At 34.7% G+C, this 16,598-nt stretch overlaps 1 long non-coding RNA gene across 1 annotated transcript in view; it reads left to right on the top strand.

The window, feature by feature from the left end:
- Positions 1 to 3,323: 3,323 nt before the first annotated feature.
- The window catches only part of LOC120607275 (uncharacterized), a 72,426-nt gene continuing 59,151 nt past the window's right edge, over positions 3,324 to 16,598 (top strand). The window contains exon 1 of the long non-coding RNA XR_005654116.1: positions 3,324 to 3,603. This is a non-coding gene — a long non-coding RNA (uncharacterized LOC120607275). The remainder of the gene's footprint in view (positions 3,604 to 16,598) is intronic.

The following is a 16,598-nucleotide window of genomic DNA, read 5'->3' as shown; positions in this document are numbered from 1 at the left end:
AGGCAATGACTAGTATCTCAAGCCCAGCATTCTGTCAGAGCTTCATTCCTAGTCAGTGTTCTCAATTGTTTCAAAAGGGCTGCCTGACAGATCATGACCAATGTTCGTGCTCAAGACTAGTGGGCTTCAGTGGTCTTCACTATTTTGTGCCCTTACTTAATAACACTGTTTCTTTCTTTCTAAATGCCTTATTTTTCCAGTCTGCTTTGATACTAGGGTAGGAACCGTGTTCTCTGGACTGAATGATTGTTCCTCAGAATTCATGTATGGAAGCCTTAACCCCCAATGTAATGGTATTAGGAGGTGGGGCCTTTGGAAGGTAATCAGATTTCCATGAAGTTATGAGTAGAGTCCCCATGATAAAATCAGTGCCCTTATAAGAAGGGACATTAGAGAGTTTGCATAGTCTGAGCTGACTAAGCCACCATTCAATGATAGTTTGCTTCCATTTTATAGATAAAACCCTCAGTAGTTAAATAGACTGCTCAGTTCTCTTAGGTAGAACCAGGATTCGAAGCCCAGCTTCTCTGGCCACCAAACCATTGCCTTTTTATCACAGTTCTCTGCTTTATGTTGTGTCACACTTATAAAACAAAACAAAACAAAACAAAACAAAACCAACTCCAGGTACTAAAAGTACCTTTCAAGTATTCACAATATGTCAAATCATAGCATTAAACTCAGTTTAGAGAGAACATTAGAAAACTTATTTCAAATTTATAAATTAGTCAGAGAATTTTTCTTTTCTTTTTTTCCCTTTGGCAAAGCTTCCAATATATGCAGTAGTTTTAGACTTTAATATTACTATTATGAAATTAAAAAATAAAGTTTATTTTAATTTTATCTGTCCTCAGAATGTACCTTGGATTCTTGCCATTGTCATAGGGAACATATATAAAACGGCTTGAAAGTCTGCTTTCTTCCAAATCTGGGCTACCTTTTTTCAAGCTCTTGGGTAACCAGAGGCCTTTCCGAATTTTCTCAATTAACAAATAACTAGATATGATAATCTGGAATTACGGCTTACTAACTTTAGAGATGTAGCAGAGGAAAGAGCTCCTTAGTGGGAGTCTGGAGACCAAAATTTCAGTTTGGACTGTGCTTCTTAATAACTATGTGACCTTGAGGAAATCCTGTCTGCTCTCTCAGTCTCAATTTCCTACCTCATGATAGAGAATAATCATGCCTCAATACCTCACAAGAATGTCATGAGGATAAAATGAAATAATGAATGGGAAAGCGCTTTGTAAACTGAAAAGTAATATAGAACTGTAAGTGGATATTATTATGTATTTTATGAGCCAGTAGAAATCAAAGCCCAGGTTTCACTGCCAGGAGGATTTTCCTCACAGATCTAATTCTTAAAGCTTGGCTTTGTCGAGTTAATGAGTACTTTCCAAATAAAGATCCCTTTTACTGCTTTGATTTTTGTGAACTTCCCTTTACTCTGATTCAAAGTCACATGGGAAGGTGCTCTTGTAAAGCTATTGTTTAATTTGGACTTTTCATACTGTGTGTACGTCCGGCTATTCTCTGGTTTCAGTCTCCAAGGAGCCTTTGAGGGCACATGGTGCTTCTTTCCCTTACATATAGTTTGGCAGCAAACGAGATGTTTTCAATAGGGATGAAAAAAAAAACAAAACAAAAAACCCCTCACAGTATGTAACCTGTCACCTCAAGGAAGAAGCACATCCTGTTCTAAAGGAGTTGCCTAAGAGCCGGCTGAGGAACTTACCTGGTGTTTTTAGTTATGACTCAGGCAGTAGCCTGGAATGGAGTTTTATGGAGAGAGTTGTTACATGCCATTGTTGTAATAACAATATGAGAAGCCACTGTACAAAGCTCTTTATTTTAGTGACTTAGGCTTCTTGTCAGGACCCTCAATTCTGCTCAGTACGCCTAAAACATTTTATGTTACTACACAGGAAAGGTGTAAAAATGTATTTAAAAGATAATTACATCTAAGTGGATATGCTTTTAATATTAATTTTATATGTAAAGGGATTAAGGCAAAGGGTAGTTGACTTGCTTTTCCTAAAGTCACTTTGTGTGGCTTAGATGGAGACAAATTTCCAAGATTTTGCCTTAAACTTCACCTGTTGATTATGCTCTACTATAGTTCTTTTTAAGCTTTTGGGATCCAGGCATTGGAGCCAAGGAATGAAGCAAGATCGAACTTTAAAGAAATTAGGTTGATTTTAGAACTATCATTTTATTGTCACTCGCTGAAGCACTATAAAAGGTGGAAGAACTGAAAACAATCTCCTCACATCTCCTGTTTTTTGCCTTTTGTGTTGTATTTTTATCAGATTCTGCGATAATAGTTTTGACAGCTGAGGGCTTGTTTATCTCCACCTAGGGAACTCAGTAGAGTCCCACAGTGCCAGGTTAATAAGCAGAGCTTCCAGTGTCCCATCTATTGTGATTTTCTCTTCTCTCCGTCCTAGCCCATTGCCTGGGATTAAATTTAGTGTCAGGTCATAGAATGGACAAATTGTCCAGAGCGATGATATGAATTGATTGTCAGCTACTTCCTGAAACTCACATCTGGGTAGTAATAAATGCAGGACTTGTGTAAATTATAACTTGTAGTCCTATTTTCCGTCCTTCCAATGGCGACTTTATGAGTTATAGACAAAAGTGAAAATTAACTGTAATTTAAAAAATATTAAATTTGGAATCTCAAACCAAGAAATCTTAACATTCTAATAGCAACAGAAGCAGGATTTTGTTTTTACTCTAAGTTCCAGTTTTTGTTATCACCACATTTCTTTATAATAAGAGGCCTAGACTATGGGAAATGTTCTATAATGTAAAAGCTATTGTCCAACCTTTTAATGTGGCCAATTCTTTGCATGATCTATTACAAGAATCTTTAGGATTCCCCAGGTGGTGTCTCACGTGAGCACGTGTACAGGTAGTCAGCGACCTTGTCTGTCACTTGGAAGTATTCAGAGACCAAATGATGGGATAATAGGGCTTACATAGACAGGGCTTCTGTTTTGAGTGTCAAGTTGGCCAGATTTTTTTTTAAATGCTAAAATTCTAAGATTTGGGGGAAAATTCAGGAAATATTTAGAAGATAATAAGTCAGTTTGGCTGGAGTAGAGTGTTCACAGCATGGAGAAGCTGAGGACAGAGCTGGAAGGATGGGTCTCTTTCTCATTATTAATGCCACATCACTCCTAAAGTGGGTATGACCATAATTTCTGGATATACTGAGGCTAATTACTAGAAAACATTTGGAAAATGTATAAAAACTTAGGGTGGCACAGCAATTAGGCAGACTTATGTGTAAATCCTACATCTGCCGCCTGCTAGCTGACTTTGGGCATGTTAAACACTGTTAGCCTTGGTTTCCTGACCCAGAAAGTGGCAATATAATGTTACTTCGGACGTTTATGGGGGTGAGGTAATATAATATGTAAATATTAAGTATATAAAGCAATTCTCACACTGCTTGGCACGTAATGAACAATAAATTTAAGCATATCATCTCTCGGCTACATAGTTGAAATAGCCTCCTTTCTGGTCTCCCTGCTTTGGCTCCAGCTCTGCCTCACTCTATTCTCAACATATCAACCGGAATGATCCTGTGATAATGTAAGTTGGATGGCGTCACATCTCTACTCAAAATCCTCAATGGCTCTTCATTTCACTCATTTTACTCACAATAATAGCTGGCATGTTTTCAAGCTTACCTCCTCCTTTCTATTTGACTCTATCTGACACAGAGCTCCCTTTGCTGTGTTTTAAACATTCCAGAAAGTTCTTGCTGCCACCTGACACCCTTTATCTACTTTTCCTGTTTAGTTTTCTACTAAACATTTATCATTAACTAACTCTCTCTATATTTTACTTGCTTATAGCATTGATAAGTTATCTCCTCCTGCTAGAAAGTGAACTCCAATGGGGCAAGGATTTTTTCTTTTTGTCTACTTTGTTCACAGCCAAATCCCTAGTATCTAGAAGTGAGCCTGGCACATAGAAGCCATCAACAAATACTTGTTCAGATAGTTTTGAATGACTAAACAAATGGGAGCCATTATTAATCTGTTAATGGGATCTGTTAGTATTAGTACATGTACACGATTATTCAGCCATTCAACAAATATTGGTTAAGCATGTAATACTAGTTAGCATTAAACTAGTTATTGGTGATAGAGCCAGAAACAAGAGAGGCATGGTCCTGTCCTCTTGGAGTTTATGATCTTAGTGCCATAAGAATTGCATTGAGTAGATATAAAAGATTTTCTTCCCTCAGAAAAAGCAATAACTTATGAACTTTACTTGAAATTTTCAGAGTCTCTAAACATTATATCTAAAACTTTGAAAAATTATTTTATTTTCTTATTATCGTTATTTTCAAAAAGTATTTAAAGTAGAATTAGAAAATTATATTCTAACATTTTTTTAAATCTGTGAAAGGAAAGAGATCCAAACATCCTGCTGGTGATCAAACTTCATATTTCAGATATTTTTCTCACCCTAATTAATGATCGAATCAGCATCACATTTAGAATCACATATAATGACTTTTAATATACTACAATCCATAATGACTTAGCAAAATGTTACTTGAGCTTCTACCTATTTTTAATTTCATATTTAATTTTATGATAATTTGATGCAGCTCTCTTCACAAAACAACATTATCTTATAGTTTGCAATTTTGTCAACCTCTTGCGATTAGAAAAAATATTTCGAATTTCCTATTTCATAACTCTGAGCTGAGCTCAGATTTTAAAAATTATTACTAGGTTTAATTTTAATAATTTTTATTATATGATTATAAGCGAGTAAGCTGTTAAGATTTATTCAGTCAGATAAGTTGGTATCATGTAGGTTTTTAAATGATTCTTACTTCAGCTTTTTATTTGAATTTGTTCAAAATAGTCTCTCAGTTACTTAGTAATTTTGATTTTAAAAATTACCATCATGCCAGTCTGCTGCAGAGTATAATTTCAATGAGATTCCTTCATGTTATTTTTTTCTGTGAAGATATCGCATAAAGTTGCACTGGTCACACTGAATTTGACATGTTAAATGTAAGTAAGACAAGCTTAATTCATGCAAAAGAAATCGTCACAGCTCAGAGTAATCAAGTGGGAGGTTTGAAATATTCTCTTTTCTACTCATAAGAGGTTAACAAAATTGTAAACTGTAAGATGATGTTACTTTGTGAGAGACCTGGGTTAAATTATTGTAGATAATTAAAATTAGGTAGAAGGAAGTTCCAGTTGATTGTGATCTGGCTAATCTGAAAGCTGTAATGATCAGATGTTTCACATTTACTAGGGTTCTATTTTGTCTTTGCGTGTGTATAATTGAAATTAAGGTCTATGTTTGGGAAACATGTGATTGTTTAATAGTATCTTCTGCCTATTTTCTGAACAAGTGGAAAGCCACATGCACAAAAGAGTAGTGAATAGGAAAAGAACGAAAGGTCTAATTTGTTAACAACGAATAATAATAATGAAAATTGATAATAAAATTTTAAGCGATAAGAAAAAAAATTTCCTTTAAGTAAATTGAAAAGGTGAAACACTGAATTAGAAAAAAAATTATTTAGTTCCAAGATCCAGTCTGTGTTTAAATTTCATTTTGTTCAAGGGATATTATAGAAATTGCCATTCCAAAAAGAACTGCCAAAAAAGCAGTAACTTTTACTTAGAAGATTATCAGGTAGAAAATAAATTTGAATAGTATAAGAAAAGGAAAACTCTGTGATATCTTTTTGAAAAGATACCAGAAAGCCTTAAAATAAGGTTCCTACACTGACTTTAGATGTAATGTAAAGGAAATCAGGAAACTATTCAAAACCTTTTACTAATCAGTACTTTAGTTTTTTAATAGCCCTTGTCATAATTCCACTGTATTCAACAAACATTTACTGAGTGTGCTAGGTGCTGAGAACACAAGGATGAATGTGCCCTAATCATGGATTCAAGGAATTCACAGCTCAGTGAGAGAGAGAGTTATGGAATATTTAAGGAGGAAGCTAAAATTTATTGACCACTGAACCATCTGCTAGACCTTTTGCAAGAGAATTTACATACTTTATTACTTTCAATTCTCTTGGAAAAGTTATGAAGCAGATATTATATTAAAAGTCATTTTAACACTTAAGAACTTGAGGGTCAGCCAGTAAGTAGGTGATCTAGAATTCAGTGCTAAGTCTATTTGTGTTCAAGGCTCTGATTCTTTCCACCCCAGGATGCTGTAAAGAGATGTATATGTACATACACAAATAAATTTATATCTATACATACATACATAGGTGTGTATATATATTTATATGTATGCATGCATATAAACACAAATATATATAAATATACATGTGTGTATGAGTCATATATATATACCTTCATTGGGCATCCTTCATTATCCAAATCACTTTTTTAATATTTATGTATTTATATTTTAAAATGTTTATTTTTAAATTAAGTTTTATTTTTTAGAGCATTTTTAGATTCAGAGCAAATTTGAGAAGGTACAAAGCTTTCTCATATATCTCTTGCCCCTACACATGTATAACCTCCTTCCTTATCAACATCCTCGACCAGAGTGGTACATTCATTACGACTGACAAATCTACAGTGACACATTATAATCACTGAAAGTCCATAGTTTACATTAGTTTTTACTCTTCATGTTGTATATTCTATGGGTTTGGACAAATGTATAATGACGTGTACCTGTCATTACGGAATCACACAGAATATTTTTACTGCCCGAAAATTCCTCCATACGCCATGTGTTTGTCACTCCCCTTCTCAGCCCCTGGCAACCAGTAAACTTTTTACTGTTTCCATAGTTTGCCTTTTGCAGAATGCAATATAATTGAAATCATACAGTATGTAGCTTTTTCAGATTTGCTTCTTTCACTTAGTAATACGTATTTAAGTTTCCCCCAAGTGTTTTCATGGCTTTATAGCTCATCTCTTTTTAGCACTAAATAATATTCCATTGTCTGGATGTATCACAGTTTATTTACCCATTCACCTACTGAAGGGCATCTTGGTTGCTTCCAAGTTTTGACATTTATGAATAAAGTTGCTATAAATATCCACGTGCAGGTTTTTTGTGTTGATGAAAATTTTTGACTCCTTTGAGTAAATACCAAGGAGCACAATTGCTGGATCATATGGTGATCAAATGTATTTTTGATATGTTGCATAAGGTTTTGGTAAATAGAGCCTATGTTTCATTGTTTTAAATGGGAAAAATAATGCATTACAAGTGTATCCTATTTCTCCAAATAACACTACCATAGTTTTAAATACTTATATAACAATCTCTAAGGGATTTCTTGCATGATATAAAGCATTTACAAAATCATTGTCCTAATTATTTGATAATTAGTCAATCATTAGTGTATATGTTTGAATGCAGAATGCAATAATAATGTGCAGTATGAGATACAAATTATAATTTCCTCCTGCAATGACATGTATGATGCAGAGAAACAATGAAACAATATGTTAGCGTTACACAATGAATTCAAATAACACCTAAAAAAAAAAATAAGTGAGTCTATTTAAAAATACTTACTAATTGAAGAGTTGCTGAGTGAAGTTGGTGGTGAGAAGAGAGGAAAAAAATGGAGGTATGGTCATTACTGCTGTTTGTTGACGAGTAAAGGTGAAGGGAGAATGTACTGGTGGAGGAGTGAGTGGAACAGAAAATGTCTGAGGTTTATCTATGTCCAGGTCCAAGGAAGAGGTGGACAATGTCCTTTTTGACATTCGAGACTCTGGAAGCAGATGACTATGAGCCAGCGGCTAAAGTCCTAGGTAAAATGTAAGGGGACAAAATAACTAATGCAAAATAGACATTTATTGATATGGGCAGCTCCTGATACCCTGCAGTCGTGCTTATAACTGCATTTTTAAGTTTTTAATTTTTATCTTTAAAAAAATTTTTTTTGGTTAATAAATTATATAGGTTGCAAGTGTATAATTCAATAATACATCATCTGTATATTGTATTGTGTGTTCACCACCTAAAGTCAAATCTTCTGTCACCATATATTTAACCTCCTTTACCCTTACCTACCACCCGTTTTCCCTCTGGTAACCACCAAGCTGTTGTCTGTGTCTATGAATTTTTGTTTGCATAACTGCAATTTTAATGTGATGCTTCTGCAAATATCCTGGCCACATTCATTTGCAAAGGCAATTGTTTTCTTCTTTTAAAGTTTTGGCATGGAATATTCACATCTTCTCTTCTTTCCCCAGTCAACAATTGATGATGAGCACTGACTTGCATGAGTTCCTCGGGTATAAGTACCATACTTGTGATGCTAACAGTGTCTCAATATTGTCACTGTCCACTAAACCCAATTTCCTTACCATGGTCTAAGATTTTGCTTATTACTACTTTTACAAAACCTGGCAAGCCTTTGACAGATAGCCGAACCAGTTTCTTGGAAACTTCACTCCTTATCATGATTCTGATCTCCCAGCCTGATTGATGAATCTGAGAACCTTTCTGATATCGTGTGGGACACATCTCATGTGCCTTCTCAGATTCTTTTGACATTTCTTCCCTTAGTGAGAGCTACATTATTCTTCTACTTGAAGCCACATGTCTTGATAAAACATCAGGACTTGCTAAACATATGATAAAACATGTGATGGAGATAGATGATGAAGCCCAACAGTTAATTGGGAGACTGGAGATGGGAATGAACTGGAAAAATAAGTTTTAGCTCCCTTGTTTCCAATAAACTACTCAAGGCATGGTTTTGTTGTACAGCCTAATGTCATTTCATATCATGTGGCCTAAATGGTTTACCTGCCTAGCAACTGCATGTGTCTTCTTGCAACCGTTCATATCAGTGGCTAGCATGGTAACACATTACCTTGTATTTCTTCTGATCCTTCAATGTCTTAATTCTCTTTTCCTTTACTCATACTGCCCTGGTATTGCACATCCATAAAAAGTGTTAGTTAGCACTTAGTGCCTCAGCTTTGTTTTCTATGTAACCCAGGCCGATGCAGATACCAAATTTCTTTCATAAATTCTCCATTGAAGCAGTGTTATTTGTGTCAGTCCTTTGCACAGATATTGTATGTAGAGAGGGTACATTAAATCACAGATTATAAAAGTGACGATATTGAAAGGCAAAAAGACACTAAGATGTTATTACTATAATCAACAGCACTAAAGGAATGTTTGAGAACCGGTCTATTATGAAAATAATCTTTTTCACAAGATTTTTCTTCTTTGTGTATACTTTGACGGTAATAGCTTGTTTCTTATGTAATCATTAAATATTTCCTTTAGCATCCTTACTTCATGATTTCTATATAATGTTATTCACTCTTTAACATTTCTCTAAGGGCCTTTGTTTTCAAACGTATTAGGTTAACATTGTCTTTACAATATTCATCTAAATTCCCATCTTCGAATGTATTATGCCCTTGCATTTTTTCCTTCTTCTGAAGTGAATATGGCCTCATTTTCTAAATAACCTTTTTTTTTTAACCATTGAAAATTTGTATGTATAATAAACCATTTAATTGAAACCTTACTGTTAGTGGAAATAGCTTCACTCATGATCTTCAAATTATGCAGTGTTGCATACTCTTAAATCTTTTGACCTATTGTGGATTTTAAAATTCGATTTCTTCTCTGAACCAATTCCTTCCTTCTTCACTTTCTTTCTAACCAATGCCTTCTATTTTAATATGCTGCTCAATGATATGCCATGGCAACAATTAATCCATCACACCAAGGTATTTTTCTAGTTGTCAAAAAATAATGTATTGTGCTTGAGTGACATGATGAAACTTTTTAAAACTAACAACACTTAGAAAAATTATTATGTAATAATGGCGACACACGCATGGCCAAGCTTTTGTTTTGATATATATGTTCATATTCCTATCTTCCTTCAGATAACATTTTCCCTTAAAAATGTGGGGAAGATTATGACAATAGATTTAAACAAAGAGATCATGGAGATCCACGTGAGACACATCTCTTTGCCTAAATAGATGTGCACTTTGAACATTTTCACTGGTGTGTGGGAATATTTAAGAAAGTGGATTTGTAACATAGTGAATTTTGTGTAAAAACCATTTGTGGTTCATTTGGGCAAATATAAGGTGGTGAAAATTCAGATAGCAATGGATGTCTACAAAGTAGTCCTCCCTAATCCATGGTTTTACTTTCTGAGGCTTCCATTACCTGAGGTTAGCCACGGTCCAAAAATATTAAATGAAAAATTTTAGAAATAAACAATTTGTAAGTTTTAAATTGCACATCTTTCTGAGTAGCATGATTAAATCTTGTGCTGGCTGCTGGGTCCTGCCCTGGATATGAATCATCCCTTTGTCTAGTGTCTAAATGCTGTTCACACTCAGCCCTTAGTCATTTCCCGTAGATCGACTGTCATGGTATTGCAGTGCTTGTGCTCAAGTAACCCCTATTTTACTTAATAATGGCCCCAAAGTGTGAGAATAGTGATGCTGGCAATTCAGATACACCAATGAGAAAATGTAAAGTGCTTACTTTAAGTGAAAAGTTAAAACTAAAGTTCTCCACTTAATAAGGAAAGAAAGAAGTTGTATGCTGAGGTTGCTAAGATCTACAGTAAGAATCTTCTATCTATGAAATTGTGAAAAATAAAAAAGAATGCTAGTTTTGCTGTTGCACCTCAAATTGCAAAGGTAGCCACAGTGTGTGATAGGTCCTTAGTTAAGTTAAAAAAGGCGTTAAATTTGTGGATGGAAGACATGAATAGAACATGTGTTCCGGTAAATGGGAACGTGTTGTGTAGGGAAGAATTGAGCCTATACGAAGACTTCAGCTATGGATCCTCTTAAATGACTGACACCAATCCATTTACCGCATGATTACAATAATATATTTTGAAAGAAAGAGAGAGAGAGACAGAAAGACAGACAGATAGAGAGACAGAGAGAGACACACACACAGAGAGACAGAGGAGACACAGAGATCATATTCACATAACTTTTATTACAATCTATTGTTATAATTGTTCTATCTTATTAGTTTTTTTGTTAATCTCTTACTTTGCCTAATTTATAAATGAAACTTTATCATAGGTATGTATGAATAGGAGAAAATATGGTGTATATATAGGGTTTGGTATTATTTGTGCTTTCAGGCATGCACTGGGGATCTTAGAACACATCCCCTGTAGATAACAGGAGCCACTGTAACTATGAAATGTTCTACCAGTTCTATGGACAAAAGATATAAAAATATAGAAAAGTGATAAATTTTGCTTGGATGAGACATGGGAAAGAATGTCAAGAGGGGGTTTAGAAGGTGGGCTGATGTGTTTGGGAAATCAGATAAAGGTAACTTCACAGAGGGGCTGACATTTGAGTCGGCATGGAGGAAGAAGGGGTAATCGTTGAAGCAATCCCTGATTTCCTTCCTAGCCCAGAGATTACTCCCCCTCCTCTATCCTCTAAGAGTCCACCTCCAATTTACTTCTATTAGGGCATGCATCGCACGACACAGTAATTTTTATATATTTCTCTTAACCACATTCAATCTTATTTATCTTTTTTTCTCTCCTAGGAGAATGCTTGGGACAATATAAAAGCCCAATACATTTGTTAAATTACTTATTTAATCTTTGTTGAGTACTTGCTATATGCCTTTATTCTTGGCATTGAGAAATAGCAGTGAACTAAACCAAAAGGTGTCACATAAATTTTCAGGATGCATAAATTTTATTGGGTTTGTTTTATAATAAGATGACTATAACATTAAAAAAGTATGAACTGTAACAACTAAGTCAGAAGATAACATTTTATGTAATGGCAAGTGCCATGCAGAAAATTAATCAGAGTAGAAGGTTAGAGAGGGAGTGGGCGTGCTCTCTTAGATGGGTTGGTCAAGGAAGATCTCTCTGAAGAGGCAACATTGAAAAGGGAAATAAATGAAGAGAAAGAGTGAGTTATGTGACTATCTAGGAAAGAAAGTTCTGAACAGAGAATGTGGCAAGTCCAAAGGCCATGAGATGGGAACACGATTGATGTGCTGTAGAACAGAAAGTAAGAATAATGATTTGGAGAGGTAGCCAGGCACAGATTATATAGTTTGTAGCCATGAATGAATTAATTAATTATAGGAAATTAAAATAGCACAAGAAAAGCCATGAAGGCAAAAAAGTATGATGCTTTCTTGGCCTAGTATGGCTATAGAAAAATTGCATTTTTCTTAGAGAGCAGAGTTAAAAAATACTAGATTCAGGAACTTCCTCAGTTTTACCTCAACCAAGTGGGAGATAATAATATATTTTTAAAAAACTAGGTTGAGGTGAAACTGGAAGGACCCATGAAACTTATGCTAAAGATTTTGAACTCTATTCTTTAGAAAATGAATCCTTTGAAGATTTTTGAGCTACATTGTCATATTTGTGTTTAAAATAGGTATTTTAAAGGGATTATTATTTAGGGCATCTTATACATTATTGGTGGGCTTGTAAATTGGCACAATAATAATGGAGGGCAACCTATCAAAATTTAAAATGCATATAAAGGCAATGAACTCACTTCTAGAAATTTTCTTTAAAAAAAATATGTAAATGCATAGATATTTATACAGCGTTGCTGTTGCTTTATTTGTAATGGAGAAAATTGGAAATCAATTAAATGCTCATTATTAGGGGACTAATTAAATAATCATGGCTCTTTAAACAATGGAATATCATGCAGCCACTAAAAAAATGTGAGGCAGCTCTAAGTCTGTTGACATGTAAAGACATCCAGGAAGTATTAATGGGAAAAAAATTTATAAAAGCATATACACAACATGACTCCATTTATGTAGAAGAAAAGGAAGGATATACACATATGTGTTTGTATTTGCAGAGATAATCTAAGAACAAATAGACTTGGTTACTTTTATTGAGTTGTGTTTAGGCTGCGGTGGTGGGGTGGGGCTGGAGTGAGGAATACATTTTACGTTATACTTTTTGGCTATATTTAAGTTTTTGTAGTGAACGTTTATTACTTTTTAAAATAATCATTTAAAAAAATTAAAAATTTTTTTTTATCTAAAAGAAAGCTATTAATAACACTCTACTTGGAATGTTAAAGCTTTTTCTGAAAAAGTAACTTTATCAAAAGATAATAAATTAAAAACCTATTTATATAAGATAATTTGAAATATTCACTTCCAGTGAAATTAGTCTATCTAATTATATGTTCCTGGTTCTAAGACAATGAAAACACTGGTACAGGAGACTCTCTAAAACTTTACATACCCTAAATATAATTAAATTAGCTCATTGACTATTACCTCTCTTTGTGAACTTTAATATTAATAGCCTGTGTTATGTATTGGCCAGAATTAACATGTTCTCTGCTGACTTGACCTTGTTTTTCATCCTAGAGCCATTTTGATGCAAGGGGTGGTAATACAGTCAAAAACGATTCTGATGCATTTCTTTTCAGATAATCTAGAAAAAGAAGTGTTATAATACTACCAAATATATATTTTGGAGGTTTTTTTTTTTTTTGAAATAAAATGTTCCTGACATCATTAAAAAACAGAATTTTAATCATTAAAAAATAGCAAATACACTCAGATAATTAGTGTCTTTATAGATATTTTTAAACATTTAATATCTACTATCTTGTTGGTCCATGTTTATGTATCTAACTTTGTTTCATCAACTAGATTTGAAGTACTTGAAGGTAAGGAGTATTTACTGTTCTTTCCACAGTTACTAATATGAGATGTACCAGCAAGTTGATACAGCCCTTACAGAGATTAAACTAGAACCCATAGAAGTCCACTTGTTTAGTCCACCAGCATGTAAAATTGTGATAAATTTTAAAATTTCAGGGTTATTTGTCCTTCTATGTCTCACAATAAACTTCATACAGATATTTGTTGAGTGATCATAAGCCAGTGCGGTATACACTTTGGGATTTGCTGTATGTCATAAAGAGAAGACTGATTAGCTTCACCTTCCTCATGTGATTATGCTTTTGTGAGGCAATCAGCTTCTTTCTATTCCTGGTATCCTCAACTCCTCTTCCCTTACTGTCCTCAATCGATGGATCACTAAGTCCCATCTTTTGTACTCCGTAAACATCTCATGGGGTACGGTCCTTCTTGCGAGATCTCCACCTTAATTCACTGTGAGTACAGAGCCCCGGTAAAATGGTTATCTCAGAGCCTCGGAAGGATTGAGCACACTCCCGTCGGTCCACTTCCATGATAGGTCTTCACACATTATAGGCACTTAATGAACACTGAAATGATGCATATATTTTTATGACAAGTAAGATACTGGTCTCAAACCAAATCAACAAGTATTTATTGAACTTTCACACTGTGTGGAGCTCTGGGCAAAATGCTATGCAGATTATGAAAAGGTCTGAGATGCTAGATTCTTCAAATCTAAATGATGAAGCAAACAACAATAAAATAGTTATGTAAGAACCAGATATGTATAAGTTTAAGCAATGCCACAAGATGGTCTATCACTAATTACTAGATTTGTTATATAGGATATGAGTGCTAACAGTTCAGAGGAAAAATTAGTCATCGTGACCTGTAGTGATCTGCAAAGACTACATCGAGGAAGAGAGATGTGAGCCTGGCGTTAGAGAGGAAGTCAACTTTATGTGAGTGGAGATCATCCAAGGCAGATGAGAAGGAGCAGAGTAGGGAGAAGTAGTCCTATCTCCTAGAAGAGACTTTTCCTGCAAAGTAGTGTTCTTCACTTTTTTAAGGTTATGAATACTTTTAAGAATTTGATAAATACTTTGAATTGATCTCCAAAAAATGACCATATAAAAGTAAATGCAAAATTCTATATACATTTTTAGGGGTTTATGTTCATGTAGTCTACCCATGGACACCAAAAGGGGTTTTGGCAGGTTCATAAACCTCTCCACTTAAAAACCACATTTCAAGAGAGAGTAATGGGAAGAGAGATGTGGAGTGTGCAGATTTTGAAGGGCTTTAGATAACACACTCAACAGAATTAAGGGGGAAATGTGGAAATATATTCAGTTTTGAATCAGGAGCTGCTTTTTCTCCTTTGACTTTCTTACCTACAGAATAAGAAAAATGATCATACTTTGTAGCTTGTTGAGATGATTAATGACTATAATGATCTGAAAAGTATACTGTGCAGCATATGTATATTTATTCTACAGGGAATAAAAAAAGCTTGAAGATTTTTGATTAATACTAACATGATTAAAATAGGATTTTAGAGAGAAACTTGTTGGCAGTATGCAAAATGAAATGAGAGGAAAAGAAACTATAACTTCTGAGGGTGGGAGAGGGGGAAATACTGACATACAGGAGATGAGTAGGCCATAAACAACACTCTCAGGATGGGTAAGAGGAAGATGTTTTTATAGGGAAGAAATGTCACACTAGGAAGAGTTAGCATTTAAAAATAGTTCTTCCTTTAAGAGGTCACTTTTCACAGGAACTTACTCCCACTTAGTAATTTAGAAATGAGTGATTGCAATCATCATAAATGTTCGCTTAAAATATTCAAGAAATAATTGTGGCTGCAATTGGTAGCCTGCATAATAGATATGTCAAGGGAATACAAACCTCTTTTGGAGAGTTTCACACTCGATTATATAGAAAGGTGAGTTAGGAGATGTTCCCAAGAGTAACACCATATGCTTGATTTCGGTGTGAGACAATTGACCTCTTTGTGCTCTTCTTATCCTTAACCTCTCCTTTGTGGCTCATTAGGGAGATTAGTTCCAATTGTTCTACAGATTCTAAATAACTGATGGGTCTATCTTCTCTCTGTTTCTACTCTACTTAATTCAGATGTTTTATCTTTTTGTCTTGTTATTCCAACAGCTTCTTAAAGGGACTCTCTGCTTCCAGGCCTTTTTCCATTTAATGTATTCTCTGTGGTACGGCCAGAATGCTCTTTATAAAATACAAATACAATCATAACTTTTTCCTGCTTTAAACTCTTCACTGACTCCTTAAGTCCTGCAGGATCAAGTTCAGAGTCTTCAACATAGCTTACGACCGACCACCCTCAACCCACTTCCCCAGACTTATCTCTAATCATTCCCATCCACATGCACAGCCTCTACAAACCTCGCTGTTCCAAATGCTGCTATTGCTTTTTAATACATAAACATAGATTAATCATGCAAATCATACTACAAGCTCATGTTGACTTTGCCCCTCATAGAAAACTGTGATACTTTCCAGGTTAACCAGCATTGCTTCTCTTTGTTCTTTCTCTCCCATTCCCGCTCTGGCTCTCAACTATCTATCTAGGTATCACTCTTCTGATTTTTTTTTCTTTGGTGGGGGATTTAACTTTTGTTTTTAATTTTATTTTTTAAAAATTTTAATTAGTTTCAAGTATACAGTACATTGGTTAGACATCTATATAGTTAGTAAAAGGATCCCCCCAGTTGCTCCCTCCCTCCCCTGACCCTCCATCTAGCCAACGTATTAATGCTAATTGCATTCCCTGTGCCATGCTCCCCATCCCGTGATCATCCATCAGCTACTAATTTGTACTTCTTTAACCCTTTACCCCATTCTCCCAGCCCCTCAACCCCCCTCCCCTCTGTCCATCACTAAATTGTCCACTATAT

The sequence above is a fragment of the Pteropus medius genome, unplaced genomic scaffold (assembly GCF_902729225.1).
Source record: "Pteropus medius unplaced genomic scaffold, Ma_sr-lr_union100, whole genome shotgun sequence".
Taxonomy (NCBI): Eukaryota; Metazoa; Chordata; class Mammalia; order Chiroptera; family Pteropodidae; genus Pteropus; species Pteropus medius.
The sequence above is the reverse complement of the archived record's forward strand: the minus strand, read 5'-3'. Positions and strand labels throughout refer to the sequence as shown.